Source organism: Pseudorca crassidens, chromosome 15, assembly GCF_039906515.1.
Source record: "Pseudorca crassidens isolate mPseCra1 chromosome 15, mPseCra1.hap1, whole genome shotgun sequence".
Classification (NCBI taxonomy): Eukaryota; Metazoa; Chordata; class Mammalia; order Artiodactyla; family Delphinidae; genus Pseudorca; species Pseudorca crassidens.
This window is the reverse complement of record NC_090310.1, coordinates 47973639-47995938: the sequence shown is the minus strand read 5'-3', so window position 1 is coordinate 47995938 and position 22300 is coordinate 47973639. Positions and strand designations below refer to the sequence as shown.

At 36.8% G+C, this 22300-nt stretch overlaps 1 protein-coding gene across 7 annotated transcripts in view; it reads right to left on the bottom strand.

The window, feature by feature from the left end:
* The window catches only part of TASP1 (taspase 1), a 274050-nt gene that overhangs the window by 234267 nt on the left and 17483 nt on the right, over window positions 1–22300 (bottom strand). The window contains exon 2 of one of the 7 annotated variants that reach the window (XM_067707468.1): window positions 18926–19195. The exons of the other annotated variants lie outside the window; for them this stretch is intronic. The gene's annotated coding sequence lies outside the window, so the exon portion shown is untranslated. The remainder of the gene's footprint in view (window positions 1–18925; window positions 19196–22300) is intronic. 7 annotated transcript variants of the gene reach the window in all.

Here is a 22300-nt window from a genome sequence, read left to right as displayed (position 1 = left end):
TCAAAGTATGTGAGAAAGGAACTGAAATGTGAGAAAAATTTAAAGCATCATATTTAGTCATTCCCAAAATATATGTACAAGATCATAATAGTATATATGCCATTTCAACAATCTTTAAAATGGGATATATCAGCAAATAAGCTCTGCAAAATTAATTTCAATATAATACAAAATTAAAAATCACAAAGTGAACTAAATTAGTCTAAAAATAACTCTTGCCCAATGTTTAAATTTGACATTTCAAAAATACCTAAGAAAAGGGATATGAGAAAATTAAAGGATATATTAGAAGCAATTTTTTTTCAAAAATACTTCTCCTACTTCAAAATACATTTATAACTTCAAAAGTGTGTCTACTGAACTTCTGCTTCTGACTTTGAAGGCATAATAGGGATCATATTTGTCCTCCTAACTAGAAAATCAGACAAAATATATGAAACAGACAGACTTCATTCAATAGCCAGCACAGGACTGTGATCCTGAGAAAAACAGACACAAATCAGGTGCCTCCACTTAATCCCTAGAGATACTTTTCAGACCACAGCACAGGGAAGAGGAACCCAAAAAAGAGCCAACATTCTTCCAGCGTTGAGGAGACAAAGTTATGAGTTCACGGAGGCCAGAAAGGCTAGAATATGCAGTACAGGGTGCAAAGAGGAGGAAGCTACACGGAGAGAATGCCAGAGGCCTGTAGGACCCTGAGACTTTAAATGAGTATTAGCCTACATACACTTGTGAGGAAGCTACAAGACCAAAGAAAGAACCCCTGGAAAAGAGTAAGCTGAGCAATCCCTGGAGCTCACACAGAGGGGAGAATAAGTCATGTTCCCATCAGCCAGAGTGAGGACATCAGGAAAAGTCTCAGGTAACGTCTAGAGTTGGGCCAAATCAGCCCTAGAAACAAGGCTACTTTAGACTTGCACTAACAAGGTTTTAAAGAAGCCTCAAGGGCTTCCCTGGTGGCGCAGTGGTTGAGAGTCCGCCTGCCGATGCAGGGGGCGCGGGTTCGTGCCCCGGTCCAGGGAGATCCCACATGCTGCAGAGTGGCTGGGCCCACGAGCCATGGCCGCTGAGCCTGCGCGTCCGGAGCCTGTGCTCCGCAACGGGAGAGGCCACAACAGTGAGAGGCCCGCGTACCACAAAAAAAAAAAAAGCCTCAAAAGGATCAAAATGATTTACACAACAGTGTCCCAGAACGAAGTCCTACAATATTTGAAGAAATACTACAATATCCAACTCCCAAAGATGTAAAATACAGTGTTTAAAAAAAAACAAAGATGACCAGCATTCAAATAAGCAGAAAACTATGCCTCATAACCAGAAGAAATTACCACACAAAAACAGACCTATAAATGACAGATAATAGAACTAGCAAACAATTCTAATGTTAACTAACAATGTTAAACTAGCTTTCGCAAACATACTCTATATGTTCAAGTACGTATAGGAAAACATGAAGATAAGAAGAAAAAGAAGCTATGAAAAAATAAATTAATCAAACTTCTAGAGATGAAAAACATAATCTAAGGTGAAAAACACTTTAGAACAAAAAAAGATTTTCACATTAGGTAAAACTAAAGAATCCAAATAAAATATGGACTTTAGTTAATAATAATGTGTTAATACAGGTTCATTAACCGTGAAACATGTACCATACTAATATAGATGCTAATAGGGAAGATGAGGTATTGGGTGTACTGGAATTCTCTGTATTAGCTTCTCAATTTTTCTATAAATCTAAAACTGTTCTAAAATTAAAACTTTATTTTAAAATATCAAGCCACAGCCTGGGAGAAAAATTTTACAAAACATAAAGGTAGAGGACTTGTATCCAGTATATATAAAAAAATCATACAACTCAGTAAGACAATCCAAAGTTTTTAATGGGCAAACAATTTCATGAACAGATTGCAAATAATACATGAAAATATGTATAATATCATTAGTCATTAGGGAATGCAAATTGAAACCACGAAATACCACTAAAATGGTTAGATTTAAAAGGCCAACAATAGTGAGTTTTGGCAAGAAAGTAGAGCAACTGTAACCCTCATACACCGCTAGTAAGAATAAAAATAGCAAATAGTTTGGCAGTTTCTTTAAAGTTAAGCATACACTTACCACAGATCCAGCAATTCTACTCCTAACTATTTATCCAAGAAAAATGAAAGCATATGTCCACATAAAGACTTGAATGAAAATGTTCATATCAGCTTTAATCAGAACGGCCAAAAGAGGGAAGCAACACAAATGCTCATCGACTGGTAAATGGATAAACAAATTGTGATATATCAATACAATGAAACACTATTCAGCAATAAAAGGAACAAATTCCTAATTTACCCAACAATATGGATGAATCTCCAAAGCATTATGCTAAGTGAAAGAAGCCACTCACAAAAGGCCACATAATGTATGATTCTATTTATACCAAATTCTAGAAAAGGCCAAATTATGAAAAAAGCAGATAGTAGTTGCCAGGGGTGGCTGAGAGGAGGGGATCCACTGCAGACAGGCATTATGAGAGAATTTTGGGGGTGATGGAAATGTTATATGTCAAGATTGAGTTGGTAGTTACATTGGTAGTTACATTTGTCAAAACTCATCAAATTGTACAGTTAAAATTGGTGCATTTTGTTGTATATAAATTATATTTCAATAAAACTGAAAAAAAATTGTACTTATCACTCAGTATAAACTGACCACCCCATATACTAACTTTCCCCTTATAATGTACATAAGCTTTTTATACGGTCATTTGTTGTTGATTTTCTGAGCTGAATCATTTTGTACAACTAGCAATCATTATATCCAATCAGTAGCCAGCGATCCTTTTAAAATCCTGTTTACTCCCCTGTTCAAAAACCTGCAATGGTTTCCTGTCATACTTTAGAATAAAATCTAAAGTCTTACCTTCCAAGGTTTACAAGGCCCTACGTGATCTGGCCCCTCTCTTCCTCTCCCTTACTATGCACCAGCCACACGCCTCCTTGTAATTCTTGCACAAGAGGGACACTCCCACCTGAGGGCTTTTACATTTTGAAATGCTGAGCTTAGTGAGCAATTATAGTAGGGGAAAGAGGCAGTAAATAAAGACTGCGTGTGTGTGTGTGTGTGTGTGTGTGTGTGTACAGAAACATACACATACACGTATGTCTGCATATATAAATAGCTGATGTCCCATGATGGTAAGTACTAGAAAGAAGAATAAAATGGGATAAGAAGAGACTTTCCCTTCAAACCCAAGACTCCCTTCCCCGAGACCTTTGTTTGCATGGCTTTCTCCCCCATCTTGTTCATGTGACATCTCTGGGCAGGTCAGTCCTCCCCATACTGACTTAGCATTTCCCCAACCTTCCCCAATGATTTTTTCTCTTACTATCTTATTCTTCTCTATGGTACTTTTTACTACTTGACATTATATATAATTGTCTAATTCTCCCCACAGAATGTAAGCCCTGTAAGTACAATAATTTGTCTTTTTAGGTGTTGTATCCCAATGTCTAAAGTAATGCTTGGTACACAGTAGGTACTCAATAAATATTTGCAGAATGAATAGGAGTTAATTACAAATAGATATAAATAGAATAACTGATCACTGTGTACTATAAGCCCTTAAGCAAGCTGATACTTACTGATTCCTACAGGTTACTGCTATAAAGAAATGCCAGAAAAATGTAATAGAGTGTTAAGAATCCAATCTTTTCACAGTTGAAACAAGAGAAATGAAATAAATTCAGGCAACAGAATTTTCAGTTTCTAAAAGATAACATTTTAAAAGCAAAATATTTTTTAAGTTTACTTATAACTTTCAAAGGAGACAAAGCTTTAAAAAACAAGATCACTTTGCTTAACCCAGCAAAGAGAGGGCAGGAAAGCCAAGAGGCGAATCAAGAGCTACACACCCACCATGACATGGAAACCCTTTCTTATTAATGAAATTTGGAAACACCGAGCCAAGGCAAAGATCTGCAAAGCATTACTCTTTCACTCTAAACCACAACCTGTATTACCCATTTAATGTCCTTTGCTGAAAGCATAAAATAAGAACTGTTTGCAAGGCTATGGGGTATACTGTACCTCTGGGGATCTATTATGAGACCTCTATTAACAGCACTTACAGATGCAAACAATTTAGTTTTCAAATGTTGTACAAAAACTGGACTGGCACATTGTAAAATCATTTTTATATAAAATGATTTATGTCTGTCCAATTTCCAATCTTCCTTTAAGGAGAAGTTAGACATTTACAGGAAATTACTAATATGTTAGTATTCATACCTTGTTAATCAAGGGCAAATTCAACACTAGAATGAAATTACGTGATAATACACTTTCTTATTCAAAATTAAGTATGCTAAGATATCAAAATTATTTTTACTATTGCCTTCATTAATAAGCAGGTAGTTTTATTAATCTAAAGCTAATGAGGAAAAAATGGAACTGCTTTTGAAACAATTTCTTGAATCATTTTTAAATAGAATAATAAACACAGGATGTATACTCCATGTTGTTATAGTCTTTTTCAAACTAACACTAGTAAAAATTGTACAATAAACCTATCCTACCTGACACTATCCTAACAATTACAAACTCCCTGGTATTTCATCATCAATTCTCACTATTTATAGGATGAATAGAAGCCAATGAAAATGTATTACCAAACTATCATTGAGGATATTTTTATTAAGCAGCCAATTAAGCTCAAATTTTCAAGACCAGATTGCTGAAAAATTTCCAATTTAGATTCCTCTGTGGTGGTATAGGCTAAGATTCATCCATTCATTCAACAAAAAATTATTGTTCATCTATGTGCCAGGCAAATCTTTCTGTAAAGAGCCAGATATGTTATATAGTTCAGGCTTGGCCACACAGACAACTCTACAACTACTAAACTCTGCCTCTGTAACATGAAAAGCAGCCAGAGAAAATACACAAATGACTGAGCATGGCTGTGTTCCAATGAAACTTCATCATAAACACTGAAATTTGAATTTCATATAATTTTTTGGAGTCATGAAATACTATTCTTCTTTGGAGTTTTTTTCAACCATTTAAAAAAGGCAAAACCATTCTTAGTTTGCAGGCCATTCAAAAACAGGCAACAGTCCAGATTTGGCTTTCAGGCCATGGTTTATTAATCCTTGACCTAACACACGGGGATACAGAAATGAACAAAACAGAAAAATATCATTGTCCACATGGAGCCAGAATTCTAGCTAAGGGAGACAGACAATAAGAAATTAAATAAATTAGATAGCTTATTAGATAGCAGTAAATATGATGAAGAAAAACAAAACAGGACAGGAAATAGGAAGTACTGGGCATGGCAAGAGGGCTATAAGGGGGAGACAAAAAAACCACAGGGGTAGTTACAATATATTTTTCCTTTTAAGTGTTAATCTGATGTAATTTCAGACTGACAGAGAAATGCAATAGTAGTATAGCATCAAGAATATATGAAGAACTCCTATAACTTTCAATAACAACAACCAAAAAAGAACCCAATTATAAAATGAGCAAAGGACTTGAATAGACGTCAACAGACATTTTTACCTGAAGAAGAATACAAATGGTCAGCAAGCACGTAAAAAGATGTTCAACATCATTATTCACAGAGAAATAAAAATCATAGTCACAATGAGGTACCACTTTGTACCCATGAGGATGGTTATAATCACAAAAACAAAAAACAGCAAGTGCCAGCAAGAACATGGAGAAATGGTAGCACTTGTACAGTGCCACTGGTAGTGTAAAATGGCTCAGCTGTTGTGGAAACAGTCTGCTGATTTCACAAAAAGTTAAACACAGAAACTGCTGAACAATCATGACAGGAAGACACTGGAACTCACCAAAAAAAGATACCCCACATACAAAGCCAAAGGAGAAGCCACAATGAGACGGTAGGAGGGGCGCAATCACAATAAAATCAAATCCCACAACTGCTGGGTGGGTGACTCACAACCTGGAGAACAATTATATCACAGAGGCCCACCCACTGGAGTAAAGGTTCTGAGCCCGACGTCAGGCTTCCCAACCTGGGGGTCCAGCAACAGGAGGGGTATTCCCAGAGAACCAGACTTTGCAGGCTACTGGGATTTGATTGCAGGACTTCAACAGGACTGGGGGAAACAGAGAATCCACTCTTGGAGGGCACACACAAAGTAGGGTGCACATCAGGACCCAGGGGGAAAGAGCAGTGACCCATAGGAGACTGAACCAGACCTACTTGCTAGTGTTGGAGTATCTCCTGCAGAGGCCGGGTGGCAGGTCGGGGGAGGGGGGGGGTGTCTGCGGCTCACCGCAAGGACAAGGACACTGGCAGCAGAAGTTCTGGGAAGTACTCCTTGGCATAAGCGCTCCCAGAGTCTGCCATCAGCCCCACCAAAGAGCCTCTAGGCTCCAGTGCTGGGTTGCCTCAGGTCAAAAAACCAACAGGGAGGGAACTCAGCCCCACCTATCAGCAGGGAAGTGGATTAAAGTTTTACTGAGCTCTGCCCACCAGAGCAACACCTAGCCTCACCCATCACCAGCCCCTCCCGTCAGGAAGCTTGCACAAGCCTCTTAGACAGCCTCATCCACCAGAGGGCAGACAGCAGAAGCAAGAAGGACTACAGTCCTGCACCCAGTGGAACAAAAAACACATTCACAGAAAGATAGACAAAATGTAAAGGCAGAGGATTATGTACTAGATAAAGGAACAAGATAAAATGCCAGAAAAACAACTAAATGAAGTGGAGATAGGCAACCTTCCTGAAAAAAAAATCAGCATAATGATAGTGAAGATGATCCAGGACCTCGGACAAAGAATGGAGGCAAAGATCAAGAATATGCAACAAATGTTTAACAAGGACATAGAAGAATTAAAGAACAAACACCTAGAAGAATTAAACAATAACAACAGAGATGAACAATACAATAACTGAAACGAAAAATACACTAGAAGGAATCAATAGCAGAATAACTGAGGCAGAACAGATAAGTGACCCGGAAGACAGAATGGTGGAATTCACTGCCACAGAAAAGAATAAAGAAAAAAGAATGAAAAGAAATGAAGACAACCTAAGAGACCTCTGGGACAACATTAAATGCACCAACATTCACATTATAGAGATCCCAGAAGGAGAAGAGAGAGAGAAAGGACCCAAGAAAATATTTGAGATTATACTTAAAAACTTCCCTAATATGGGAAAGGAAATAGCCACCCAAGTCGAGGAAGTGCAGAGAGTCCCAGGCAGGATAAACCCAAGAAGAAACATGCTGAAATACACAGTAATCAAACTGACAAAAATTAAAGACAAAGAAAAATAATTAAAAGCTACAAGGGAAAAATGACAAAAAACATACAAGGGAACTCCCATAAGGTTAACAGCTGTTTTCTCAGCAGAAACTCTACAAGCCAGAAGGGAGTGGCATGACATATTTAAAGTGATGAAAGGGAAGTACCTACAACCAAGATTACTGTACCCAGCGAGGATCTCATTCAGATTCAATGGAGAAATCAAAAGCTTTACAGAAAATCAAAAGCTAAGAGAATTCAGCACCACCAAACCAGCTCTACAACCAACACTAAAGGAACTTCTCTAAGTGGGAAAGACAAGAGGAGACAAGGACTCACAAAAACGAACCCAAAACAATTAAGAAAATGGTAACAGGAACATACATATCAATAATTACCTTAAATGTGAATGGATTAAAGGCTGCAACCAAAAGACACAGGCTTTTGAATGGATACAAAAACAAGACCCACATATATGCTGTCTACAAGAGACCACTTCAGACCTAGGGACACATACAGACTGAAAGTGAGGGGATGGAAACAGATATTCCATGCAAGTGGAAATCAAAAGAAAGCTGGAGTAGCAATACACATATCAGATAAAATAAACTTTAAAACAAACACTGTTAAAAGACACAAGGAAGGACACTATATAATGATCAAGGGATCAATCCAAGAAGAAGACATAACAATTATAAATATATATGCACCCAACATAGGAGCACCTCGATACATAAGGCAAATGCTAACAGCTATAAAACAGGAAATCGATAGTAACACAATAGTGGGGGACTTTAACCCCTCACTTACACCAATGGAGAGATCATCCAGACAGAAAATTAATATGGAAACACAAGCTTTAAATGACACAATAGACCAGATAGATTTAATTGATATTTATAGGACATTCCATCCAAAAACAGCAGATTACATCTTCTCAAGTGCACACAGAACATTCTCCAGGATAGATCACATCTAGGGTCACAAATCAAGCCTCAGTAAATTTAAGAAAATTGAAATCATAACAAGCATCTTTTCCAACCACAATGCTAAGGGACTAGAAATCAATTACAGGGGAAAAAACGTAAAAAACGCAAACACATAGAGGCTAAACAATACGTTACTAAATAACCAAGAGAACACTGAAGAAATCAAAGAGGAAATCAAAAAATACCTAGAGACAAATGTAATGAAAACACAATGATCCAAAACCTATGGGATGTAGCAAAAGCAGTTCTAAGAGGGAAGTTTATAGCAATACAATCTACCTCAAGAAACAAGAAAAATCTCAAATAAACAATCTAACCTTACACCTAAAGGAACTAGAGAAAGAAGAACAAACAAAACCCAAAGTTAGTAGAAGGAAAGAAATCATAAAGATCGGAGCAGAAATAAATGAAATAGAAACAAAGAAAACAACAGAAAAGATAAATAAAACTAAAAGATGGTTCTTTGAGAAGATAAACAAAATTGATAAACCTTTAGCCAGACTCATCAAGAAAAAGGGGGACAGGACTCAAATCAATAAAATTAGAAATGAAAAAGAAGTTACAATGGACACCACAGAAATACAAAGCACAGTAAGAGACTACTGCAAGCAATTCTATGCCAATAAAATGGACAACCTGGAAGAAATGGACAAATTCTTAGAAAGGTATAACCTTCCAAGACTGAACCAGGAAGAAATAGAAATTATAAACAAACCAATCACAAGCACTGAAATGGAAACTGTGATTAAAAATCTTCCAACAAACAAAAGCCCAGGTCCAGATGGCTTCACAGGCAAATTCTATCAAACATTTAGAGAAGAGCTAACACCCATCCTTCTCAAACTCTTCCAAAACACTGCAGAGGAAGGAACACTCCCAAACTCATTCTATGAAGCCACCATCACCCTGATACCAAAACCAGACGAAGATACTACAAAAAAAGAAAATTACAGACCAATACCAATGATGAATATGGATGCAAAAATCCTCAAGAAAATACTAGCAAACAGAATCCAACAACACATTAAAAGGATCATACACCATGATCAAGTGGGATTTATCCCAGGGATGCAAGGATTCTTCAATATACGCAAATCAATCAATATGATACACCATATTAACAAACTGAATAATAAAAACCATATGACACAAGAGGGAAGAGATGTGGGGACATATATATATGTATAACTGATTCACTTTGTTATAAACCAGAAACTAACACACCATTGTAAAGGAATTATACTCCAATAAAGATGTTTTAAACAAAAAAAATATATATGATCATATCAACAGATGCAGAAAAAGCTTTTGACAAAATTCAACACCCATTTATGATAAAAACTCTCCAGAAAGTGGGCATGGAGGGAACCTACCTCAACATAACAAAGGCCATATACAACAAACCCACAGCAAACATCATTCTCAATGGTGAAAAACTGAAATAATTTCCTCTAAGATCAGGAACAAGACAAGGATGTCCACTCTCACCACTACTATTCAACATACTTTATTCAAAGTATTCAAACATACTACTATTCAACATACTTTTGGAAGTCCTAACCACAGCAATCAGAGAAGAAAAGGAAATAAAAGGAATACAAACTGGAAAAGAAGAAGTAAAACTGTCACTGTTTGCAGATGACATGATACTATACATAGAGAATTCTAAAGATGCCACAGAAAACTACTAGAGCTAATCAATGAATTTGGTAAAGTTGCAGGATACAAAATTAATGCACAGAAATCTCTTGGATTCCTATACACTAACAACAAAAGATCAGAAAGAGAAATTAAGGAAACAATCCCATTCACCACTGTAACAAAAAAATAAAATACCTAGGAATAAACCTACCTAAGGAGACAAAAGACCTGTACTCAGAAAACTAAAAGACACTGATGAAAGAAATCAAAGATGACACAGATGGAGAGATATACCATGTTCTTGGATTAGAAGAATCAGTATTGTGAAAATGACTATACTACCCAAAGCAATCTAGAGATTCAATGCAATCCCTATCAAATTACCAATGGCTTTTTTTTTTTTTTTTTTTTTTTTTGCGGTACACGGGCCTTTCACTGCTGTGGCCTCTCTCGTTGCGGCACACAGGCTCCAGACACACAGGCTCAGAGGCCATGGCCCACGGGCCCAGCCGCTCTGCGGCATGTGGGATCTTCCCGGACTGGGGCACGAACCCACGTCCCCTGCATAGGCAGGCAGACTCTCAACCACTGCGCCACCAGGGAAGCCCCCGATGGCATTTTTTTACAGAACTAGAACAAAGAATCTTAAAATTTGTATGGAGACACAAAAGACCCCGAATAGCCAGAGCAATCTTCAGGGAAAAAAACGGAGCTGGAGGAATCAGACTCCCTGACTTCAGACTATACTACAAAGCTGCAGTAATCAAGACAATATGGTACTGGCACAAAAACAGAAATATAGGTCAATGGAACAGGATAGAAAGCCCAGAGATAAACCCACACACCTATGGTCGACTAATCTATGACAAAGGAGGCAAGGATATACAATGGAGAAAAGACAGACTCTTCGATAAGTGGTGCTGGGAAAACTGGACAGCTACATGTAAAAGAATTAAATTAGAATACTCCCTAACACCATACACAAAAATAAACTCAAAATGGATTAGAGACCTAAATGTAAGACCGAGCACTGTAAAACTCTTAGAGGAAAACACAGGAAGAACACTCTTTGACATAAATCACAGCAAGATCTTTTTGGACTCACCTCCTAGAATAATGGAAATAAAAACAAAAATAAACAAATGGAACCTAATGAAACTTAAAAGCTTTGCACAGCAAAGGAAACTATAAACAAGAAAAAAAGATAATGCTCAGAATGGGAGAAAATATTTGCAAACGAATCAACGGGCAAAGGATTAATCTCCAAAATATATAAACAGCTCATGCAGCTCAATATTAAAAAAGAAAAAAGCCCAATCAAAAAATGGGCAGAAGATCTAAATAGAATTTTCTCCAAAGAAGATATACAGATTGCCAACAAATACATGGAAGGATGCTCAACATCACTAATTATTAGAGAAATGCAAATCAAAACTACAATTAGGTATCACCTCACACCAGTCAGAATGGTCATCATCAAAAAATCTACAAACAACAAATTCTGGAGAGGGTGTGGAGAAAAGGGAACCCTCTTGCACTGTTGGTGGGAATGTAAATCGATAAAGCCACTATGGAGAACAGTATGGAGGATCCTTAAAAAACTAAAAATACAATTACAATATGACTCAGAGATTCCACTACTGGGCATATACCCAGAGAAAACCATAATTCAAAAAGACACATGCACCCCAGTGTTCACTGCAGCACTATTTACAATAGCCAGGTCATGGATACAACCTAAATGCCCATCCACAGACAAATGGATAAAGAAGATGTGGTACATATATACAATGCAATGCTACTCAGCCATAAAAAGGAACAAAATTGGGTCATTTGTAGAGACGTGGATAGACCTAGAGACTGTCATACAGAGTGAATTAAGTCAGAAAGAGGAAAACAAATATTGTTTATTAATGTATATATGTGAAATCTAGAAAAATGGTACAGATGAACCGGTTTGCAAGCCAGAAACAGAGACACAGATGTAGAGAATAAACATATGGACACCAAGGGGGGAAAGTGGGGCGGGGAGGCGGTTGGTGGTGGTGGGATGAATTGGAAGATTGGGATTGACATATATACACTAATATGTATAAAATAGATAACTAATAAGAACCTGCTGTATTAAAAATAAAATAAAATTCAAAAAATAAATAAAATACACACAAAAAAAGAATTAGCATATGACCCAGTAACTTGATAAACAAACACTTGTACAGGAATGTTCACAGGAACACTGTTCACTATTCATAGCAAACACTATTCACAGCAAAAGAATGGAAACCACCCAAGTGTCCATCAATGGATGTACGGATGAACAAATTGTGGTATATAAATGAATAATGTTGAATATTCCACAAAAATGAATGAAGCACTGATACATGCTACAATGTGGAAGAACCTTGAAAATATTATGCTAAGTGAAAGAAGACACACAGTCACATGTTGTATGATTCCATTTATATGAAATGTCCAGAATAGGTAAATCCAGAGAGACAGAAAGCAGATTGGTGGTTGCCAGGAATTTGGGGAGGAGGGAATACAGAGCAACTGCTTAATGGGTACAGGCTTCCCTTTGGGGAGTGAAAAGTATTTTGAAACAAGACAGAGGTGGTGGTGGCACGATATTATGAATGTTTAAATGCCACTGAATTATTTACTTTAAAATGACTAATTTTGTGTTCTTTGAATTTCACCTTTTGCATTCTATGAATTAAACAAAAAAAGGCAGACACAAAGGAATACGTACTGCATGATTTCATTTCAGAACAGGCTTTACCATGGAGTGACTGGAAGGGGCAGAAGGGGCCTTCTGGAGGGCTGCAAATGTTGTTTCCTAATCTGGGTGCTGGTTCACTCCAAAAACTTCAAGGAGCTGCCCCTGTACCATAAATGTGTATGCTTTTCTATATGTATACTATACTTTAATAAAAAGTTTTGAAACTATAGTGTAAATTATTTTAGATAAAAGATTAATGGCAAATTTTTTTTAAAAAAAGGTTATCAGTGTTGGGTAGAGGACTCAAGGGATCTCTCTGTATTATTTCTCACAACTGCTGTGAATCTACAATTATTTCAAAGCTAAAAGTTTTTTTTTTTAAATCAGAAGAATGAAAATTTCCAGACTCCTGTCCCCATAGATTCTGACCTAGGTCATGTGGGGTAAAGGTAGGGACTCTTCATTTTTTGTTGTTTTTTTTTTGGAACAAGCTACCTCAAGTGATTCTGATTCAGCTGGACCATGGCCCTCTCCTTGAGAAACTCCAATCTACATGAACTCCACAAGCTGCTTAACTTCACTTTCTCCTTGAACCCTACCTTGAGGAGGCTTGTAAAGGCATCTGTGAGCAACAGCACAGAGGAGGTGGAGAGTAAGAAAGCACAAGTGAGTCATGAGAGGCTACAAAAGCTAACCACTCTGGGAAGCAGGGTTCAACTTTTACTGGAGAAAAATGAGATGAACTGGAAAAAAGATTAATAAAATGTGGGAGAGCCAATGGTGAAAGGACATACAAAAGTTTGCAGGTAATCATCACAGATGTAGCCACAAATATTATGCACAAATCAATTATTTTCCTTAGTATGTTTTCCATCAAGAATTAATGGAATCAAGATAAGACAAATGATGTTGGAAGCTAAATATCCTTTAGGAGGTTAGTAAGACAAAGTTCAGAAATCAGTGCAACATGCTTGTACTGGTCATTTCTGGTACATTCTTCACCACAATCACTGAAAATAATATTTTACTTCTGGAACTAGAAGTAAATAAAGGAACAATTTAGTTCATGCTTAGCCAGGTCACAGAGTATTTTGATCTGCTTCTGCTCCAGCTCAAACTCTTTGGAGTGATATACCTTGGTTCTGGTTCAAATTACTTCAGTGGGAAATTTTTTGAAAAGTCTTTAGTTTGATTTGAAGTTCATTTTCAAAATAATAAGTTAATACCTTAGTCCAATTCCAATATTAAATAATCAAATCAAAGCTCATTCCAGTCTTATTCTTACTTTTGGTAGAAATTCCTGTTGCAACAATTTGCAAACTCTAGAGCAAAAAACTGAGGCCAATTAAATCATCAGTTCATTCTCTCAGGCCTTCCAACAACACAAAAGTTGGCATATCTGTCCAAGCCTTATTTCCATCTGTACCTTGAGCTGAAAAATAGTTTTAGTTACACAGCTTCCTATACTCAAAAGGGGCAGCTGTCGCTCAGCCCTGGCAGACTGCAACCCTCAGAGAATGCATGTTCCATGTGACCAGATCTCACTTTTTTTCAAAAGAAGTTAGAAATCCAGGTTTTTATGAGTCTCCTGATTTTAAATGTTCACAACAAATTCCAATTTTTAGGAACTTGTCTGTGGACCAATCAACACACATCTGTAAACTGTCTCTTCTGTAATCTCACTTTGTAAAGGTTAAAAAGGTCTCATGCTTCTCCAGATACAAACTCTCAGTTTTGGTAAGTCTTCAGTTTTCCACATAATACAGATTTTAGGCAAAGCAGCTCTTCGACACAAATGCCAGTCCCAACAACAGATCATGATTTCATTCTCATGCCTTGCTGAATACGGAAAGTATTGAATATTTGTACTTCTTACTACTTAAACAAGAAGAATGATAAATACAGAAGCAAGCCATTTAATCTGTATTGTAGACTAACTACCCTGTGTCAACACACTTAACTGAGAGCCAGGTTAGTGGTCAGAAATGCCACATATCTTCTGATTATGACAATTGGACTTTATAATACTTTTTTGCTCCTCCAAAATGAGTCAGACAAGCTTTCTACCCAGAATCCACAAGAAGAATGATGAAATATCATGTTATTTTTCTCAAGACTACCTTGATCACCATTAGTATAGACAACTTCATCTACAACTTTATACAATGGTGAATTGCCATTGTCAAAATGATGAGAAAAAACACAGTATTCTCTTTGGAGCTAGTAATTTGGAGCAAAACAAACAAACCAAGAACTCCCAAACACACACAAAATTTATACAGTTACATGGGGCGGGGGGGGTCGGGCGGGAATCAATGTTGAGTAACACCAAAAAAAAATGACAAAGAGATAATCAGGGAAAATAATTAACAGATACTGAGAACCTATCTATAAACTGGATACCAAATATCACATAGTTTTTGTAAAAGTTGGCTCTCACGTTCTCAGCGTGAACTTTAGTGATTTTAAATTCAAAGCAGTAGGCTCATGAAATTTAAAAAGTATTGAATTTTGAAGAAATTATGGCATTCAGGAAACAGCAACAAGGTAACCAACTTAGCAATCCGTTCAAGTCCCTGCCTCTGAAAGTCACATTAGCTCACCCAGGCCTTGCCTTTCCATCTTCCTCTCCAACTTGCCTGTCCACCACTTCTCTGTACCTCTTTTGGGATATAGGGAATGTGCTTAAAGGGTGTAAATCTACGAACTATACTACCCTTTGTCTAGTTCTGAAAAAACACTCAATGAAAAGAGTATGAAACTACAGTAAAACTTTTCCACTATTGGTAAATTTTACTTAACTGATTAACCGTGTTTTCCATGACTGACTAATTGGACAATGTGGACAATAACAACATAGAAATTACAAGAAATTATAAGAAATTACAAGATGATGGATTCCTCCTGATGTTTGGTACAATGTTGACCTAAAAAGCAGAATTTTCACAACTGGAGCTAATTGGAGGTCATGGTATCTGCTATCCTAGGACTACGGAAAACAAGGTCAGAAAGAAGCAAGCCATATTATCCAACTTAACACCCAGTTTGCAAATAGTTGTTTATTACACCTTAAAATATTCCCAAGGAAGTTACATCCATGTGATATAAGCATGCTGTGTCCAAGAGGGCAATTTACCATTGCCCTCAAACTAGGATAAATTATCCTAGTTTGTGTACAGAAACCAGTAGATATTTGCAAATTCATTTCCAGGTCACTGAAGATAAAACCCAGAAAAACCTATTTTCCTCCATGTGGTGAAAGCAAAGAGATTACTTCTGCAGTGGCGCTGCCTGTTCTTGGAGTTATTCTCTAAAACAGGGTCATATAAGAATATTTTCACCCAAATACTAGCTATAAACAATTAAGACATGATTTACTGAGATACATGCTATTGTGTATGTTTAGGTTTTTAGCCAATTAATACTATATTAATAAAGACTGGAAAGTTTAAGAATAAATGAACTCTAACCAGTACGTTTCAGCAGAGTTAGCCAGAAAACATTTCTACTAGGCCCAAATGAAGTATCTTTCATTCATTAATACAGAACCACAGGGCATACTTAGACATCAGAGGCTCAATCATCTAAAAAGAGTTCCTAGGGAAACAAAAACTTTCCATTTTCATTCTGTAACTGCTCCTTAACGACAGAAAGTATTCTTTCTTTTTTGGCATTCTCTCTTTTCTCTCTACCTCGGGACATATTTACAGATGCACTGGCTGCTTTACAGACATGCTAAAAGTTCGTGCTGTGGTTGATCAAAGTTGGAATGCCTGAGGAAATTACTCAATTCAGACAGCCCGGAATTGTATCTAGCCAAATAGTTACAGTGCTCTACTTTTAACATGTGTTAAAGTAATATTTTAGCCATGCTGGATGTAAGTTAAGAGAACATTTGTTTGCATCACACTCTGTGAACAGTTGAGTCAAATATAGTATGTTGAATACCCAGTTTTATTATCTGTGACAGTTCATTTTTTTAACTGTTCAATTACACACAAAAAAACATAGTTTATATTAAAAAAAAAAACTAACACACAACAGCATATGTATTAGGAACTAAGACTTGTTAATGATCTTCTTGAAGTGTCCAAGCTCTTCTACTGAATAGAAATTTAGAATAAATGCATCAAATATTGCTTTTGTTCATTAGAGCATTTGTTAATCTGGCATGCAATATTCTGTCAAAAAACAGAACCACCTTTTTTCTCTACTTTATTATTAAAAGTATTTTAATAAAAAAGCACTGCCTACCTGTATTCACCTCCTTTCCATTATTAATCTGCCTAATTTGCAAATAAAGACATAGCAAAATTAAGTAGAAAAATCACATCACAGCAGTTTATTTTCATGGTTTTTTTTTTTTAATTGAAAGCCACAGAATTGCAGTACAAAGAGTTACTTGTCAAACATAACACAAATCTCTAACATAAAATATTGGCTTCCATAGACCTGCACATCTGAAATAGTTTTAAACTTTGTTTTAGTTGGATTCTTTACGATGTCCAGGAGGAGGTTAGCGCACACGGTACCTGAAATTGTCTTTTCCACATGAGCTACAATAGAAAAAGACAAATGTAGCTGTTTCTCTAGTAAAGCCAAACTTGGCATCTACTTATACTTCCCTTCAACCTAAATAACTATACCTTTTAACCACGTTGACAATAATATGGAAATATCACTCAAAAAGAACCTAACAGACCACAGAATTATAATAATGTAAACTATCCTTCTATCAAATGTGAAGTGAGGACATGGTAGATTGGAGGGGTGAGAGGGGTGTCACTAACTTATAAGTAGTAACTTATAACTATGCTTTTTATTTAAAAGATTTCCAACCCACTAGAAAATGTTAACATCTGTACATACTCCAAAAGAGGAAAACAAAAATAAGTTCCCCACTCAGAATTTTCTGAGAAGGCTAGTAAATGTTATAGTGTTGATACCCTATGTTATACGCATGTCATGAACTGTCAGGAAATGAGTATACCATGCAGGAGGCTGGACCCTGAGTGGGAATGACTGCCAGTAAAAACTCCCTGGCAGTAGGAATGGCCAAAGCACTATTCTCAACTGGGATGCCTAGGATTCCATTTTAAACTGTTTGCTCTGCTATAGGGAGATGCAATCCTTCATTATTCTAACACTTAGGTAAAGCCTGCTGTACACATAAAAATTAGACGGCAGGTAGACAGAATGAGTGGGGAAAAAATGGAAGTAATGCTTTGTTCTGCTTTGTAGCAGGATTTAGGATATGATCTTGATGAGATTCCTAAAAGTTATACAACTTAAGTTCCTCCTCATTCCCTTCCAGATTCTGAATACAGTCCTACATTTGAGAGATAGACAAAAACTTAAAATCAAAGGCAGTCTTTCAGATTGACCTTCATGATATCAGCCTGTGATTTGCTGAGCACAGAAAAATCTTCTTAGCCTAGCCCTTCATTACCAAAAGCTAAAAAGCAAAAAACCAGTAGATGTTAGATTATAAAATTGATGCCCCAAAGAATATAGATCCAAACACACACACACACACACACACACCCCCGACACGTATGAAATGATTCAATAATCACAGCACTATAAATCCAAGGGCCAATAAATCTAATATATCTATTAATTTAGAAGAAGACATTTTACACTCAATCCAAAAGTCTAAATTGCTGCCACATAACCAAAACACAGAACTACCACCAATTCCACCACACTACCAAATGTAGCTTTAAGTAGCTCAAAGCTGAATTCTAAAATGTAGCATATTCTTGGAGAATAATAACTCCCAGAGCAAAACAAGGGCTCATACATAAAGCTACAAGCTCCTTAGGAACTGCTAAGTCTGGTCTCAGACCATACCTTCTACCAGATTCAGCCAAGATGAATTCATCTGATAAGTTCCACAGAACTCACCAAGAAATGGCTAGAAAAAGGTGAAACTGTTTTCATGTTCCCGTCAGTACAAAGCTCTGTAACATAACAAGCTCTGTACTTAAGTGTTTTGACTTGGCCAAAAACTAATACACAGTTTTGATGCAGTGTAAAAATTAATCTGAAATGTAATAACTGATTCAGTTCCCTTTTTATTCTAAAAAAAAGTTAAAAGAAAAAAGAATCACTGCTTTTCCTTAATTAAGCAGGTACTTTGTGCTAGAGAGCGTGTTTAGTTTCTAGGGTCTGAGGAAAAGAACAGATGCATCTACTGTGTAAACACAAACAGTAAGTTACAAGTTGCCCCTTAGTACTAAAGGCAAGACTCAGCATCAGTACTCAAAAAAGTGTTTTAAAAAGAGTGTAACTTACTTTTACTGCCCCGGGCTAACTGGGCTCTGTCTGGTGCTTCTTTGTCTGTACTTGGCCACCCACAGCCTGTCTTCTAATTAACTCAATGCTCTATAGCAGCAGAACAAGCAAACAAGTTGCCTCCCATCTGTGTACAGCTCTTCAGGACACATTTCCCTTGGTCAGAAGGTGGAAATTCTTGGGAGAGGTGATTTTTCTCTGCCTCTTCACAAGAAGAACATGGACACTTGGCTGGATGCAACTCCGTGAAGTGTAACTGTGTGTGTACACCTCAAAAAATAAAAAAAATAAATAAAAAAAAAAATGCAGAGAAACATAAAGACTCTATAAACACCTGGAATACACAGAAATACTGAAGCACCCCTGGAAATACTGCTAAACAGAGCAAAATAGGGTCTTTGACTGAAATAATCAATGATACCAAGTTGAAAAAAAAAAAAGTAAAAAGAGCATCCGAAGTCAAAATCCAAATGTCATGCAATGAAAACATTTTAAGTACTACAAAGTAGAAAAGGTAAAACTCCTTGCTTCGCATACTTAAAAACAGGAACCCCCTCCCCATTACAGAGAATAAAAGATATTGTCAATGGAAGAGAAAAATGAGACTTTCAGGGGTAGTAGGTCTAAAATTAGACTCCTCAGTCACATGGTTAATGGGCACTTGTGTGTATGTGAGCTAAATGCATGGAGCTGTCTTTCCAATGTGTTCAGCCCTGTCCAGGAGCGGAGGGGAGGAGGAAGCAAGGAACCACTTAAATACTCAGCACCCTTTGCATATGAAAAGATGATTTCTGCAAAACAAAAAAATGTGCAGAAGAACAAAGATGCTCATTTATTTAAATAATTTTTAACCTCTCAAATAAACATAAATGAGCGTAAAACAGATGCCCCTACTTTTTTGCAACAAAAACCAAACACTGAAGCGGGGTAGGGAGGAGGTGTGGTTAAGCATCTAATCACAAAGAAACCCCACAACTGAATTTGCTACAGGCTTGGCGAGAGACGGGGTTATATCAGACCTTCCCAATATTCCCTCCCATCCTAGATATGCCCATATGCCAGGAGCAAGCCACACCATCTTCATGACCCCTAAGCATCCCAGGGACTGGCAGGCCTTCTCTCCCCCTGAGGCACACAAACAATTCCAGCCAGAGGCATAAGGCCAAGGGAAGGGTGTGTGGCCTAATCCTGCAGCTGCACAGAGGCCTGGGCTGTGGTCCACCAACAACAGACTACTCAATGGTGATGACATTCTGGAGACCACTGCTTTATAGAAATGCATGCAGAGCTGGCTCTACATCTCAGGATGTAGAGGTCAGATAAATGCATAACAATATTACATATAATAATATAAATATACAGTAATGCAAATACCTACATTTTTTCTCTCACACCCCAAACTATCAGCCATCTGGATAAGAAGTTACTTTTTAAAGGAATTTCTAGAGTTTATAAGCAAGCATCATATTGGATTATATAGAGATCCAAAGACAATGGACCACTTTTAGCAGACATAAAAACTTGTGCCCAATATACATTGCCCTTTAAATGCTAAAGCATTTGGACAATAAACAAGTTACGACCATGAATTACCATCTCCCCTGACCATAGGAAGACTTAAAGAATGAAGCAAGTCAACAAAAGAACAGCAGGGTCCACTTAGAATAACATAAGTTCAACAAAACATTTTTAACAAGGGAGCCTGTGCAATTTACCTTTCACTATATGAAATTTAAAAGCTATATCTATCACTATTGCTAATGCATAGTATTCTACCTACCAAAATAATCAGTTTTCAAAATGAGTTAACCAAAATCTCTCAAAGGGTACACCAGCCAGCCAGCCAGATTCATCAGTTTCCTCAGAAAACAAGTAACCTCTCAAAAGTTTGTCAGTCATATTTCACCTATTATTCCTTACTAGAACTTTTTAAAGCACATCTTTGTACTTCTTAAGAAAAATATACTGATGTGCAAAGGGCGCTTCAGTAAGCATTTTATGAGTTCATTTTCTGTCAGAATCTATGAAAAGCTCTCTACTTTAGCAGTGGCATCATGACTCACCCAGATCTATATCTAATTTTCTCACATAAGAAATTCATATTAGAAGCTATACATGTGAAATGTGCAAAATTATGGTCTAGAATTTTAAATCTACTGTCACTACCCGAACCAAAACTATTTCAAAAACAGGCATGAAAACAACTGTCTCCCAAATGCACAGCCCTAGGTATGAAGATCAAATTGTTTCACAAATTTATCTTCTCTGCTGTGAGGGAAATCAGGGTTGATAGAAGTCCATTTCCCAACATGTATAAAAAAGAATCTCAAAAAAACTATTAATAGTTAAATGAAACAATGGGACCAAATCACTTTAACAATAAATTATTAAAATATGATCTAAAAAACTGACCTTTCCATTTCCTTCACCACATTTTGAAGATAAACAAAATGCACTTTGGCATCATCTCATTTTCAACTCCACACTGCAGAACACCTCTCATACAAATGGCCACCTTCCCTCCCAAAACCCCGAAGGAAGAAGCTAGTCAGTTTACTAGGCAGGAACTTATGCGCATGCCCCCCACCCCTTATTTGTATGAAGGGAACACTCCCTCTGGTGCCCAGAAGTTGTAGTCTTATGATAACACCACTTGTTTGTCCTGGTGGATGAGAAAAATTAAACTACACAAGGGAATGGGATTCCAAGAAAAGCTCAAAAATGATTTGTCTAAGTAGCCTGGTTAAGTTACAGAGGCCACCGAAACACATTTTTTTCTATTATAAATTTTCTTTCCTTTCACCTTGTCTCTTCCTCCTCCGTGGCAACAAGTTGAGGTCAGTGTACTCCTCACTATTTGGGTAAATGCAAATTTTCATATTTTCCAAAATACAAGGCCAGATACCCCTTCTAGCCAATAAGGACCATTAAACCATTTCATTCATTTCAATCTACAGTTAGTAAAGTCCTCAGGAAACTCAAACCAATGTTAGTTATCTGCCTAAGTAATAATGTAACAAACAAGTTTAAAAAGTATGTTTTTTTTAAGTCAAAAGTATATACCAAAGTCAAAAGACAAAGGTATAATGATCACCCATATCTATTTGATAATTAGGACAAAACTTAGCTCTACTAAATAGACTGATCAAAACTAAAGATAAGTGGTTACTCTCAAATTAAACATAACACAGTATAAATCAGACTCTGGGAATTTTCAGTTGGCTGAAAGGACTTAATATTGTTACTTATATTTCTCTAGGTACAGAAAATACAAGAATCCAATTTTTATATATCTTTCCATTGACTCAAACTATTACAATACCTCTTTGGTTAAACTCTTTATTTGAAGACTTCACCCTATTCAAAGGTGATGAA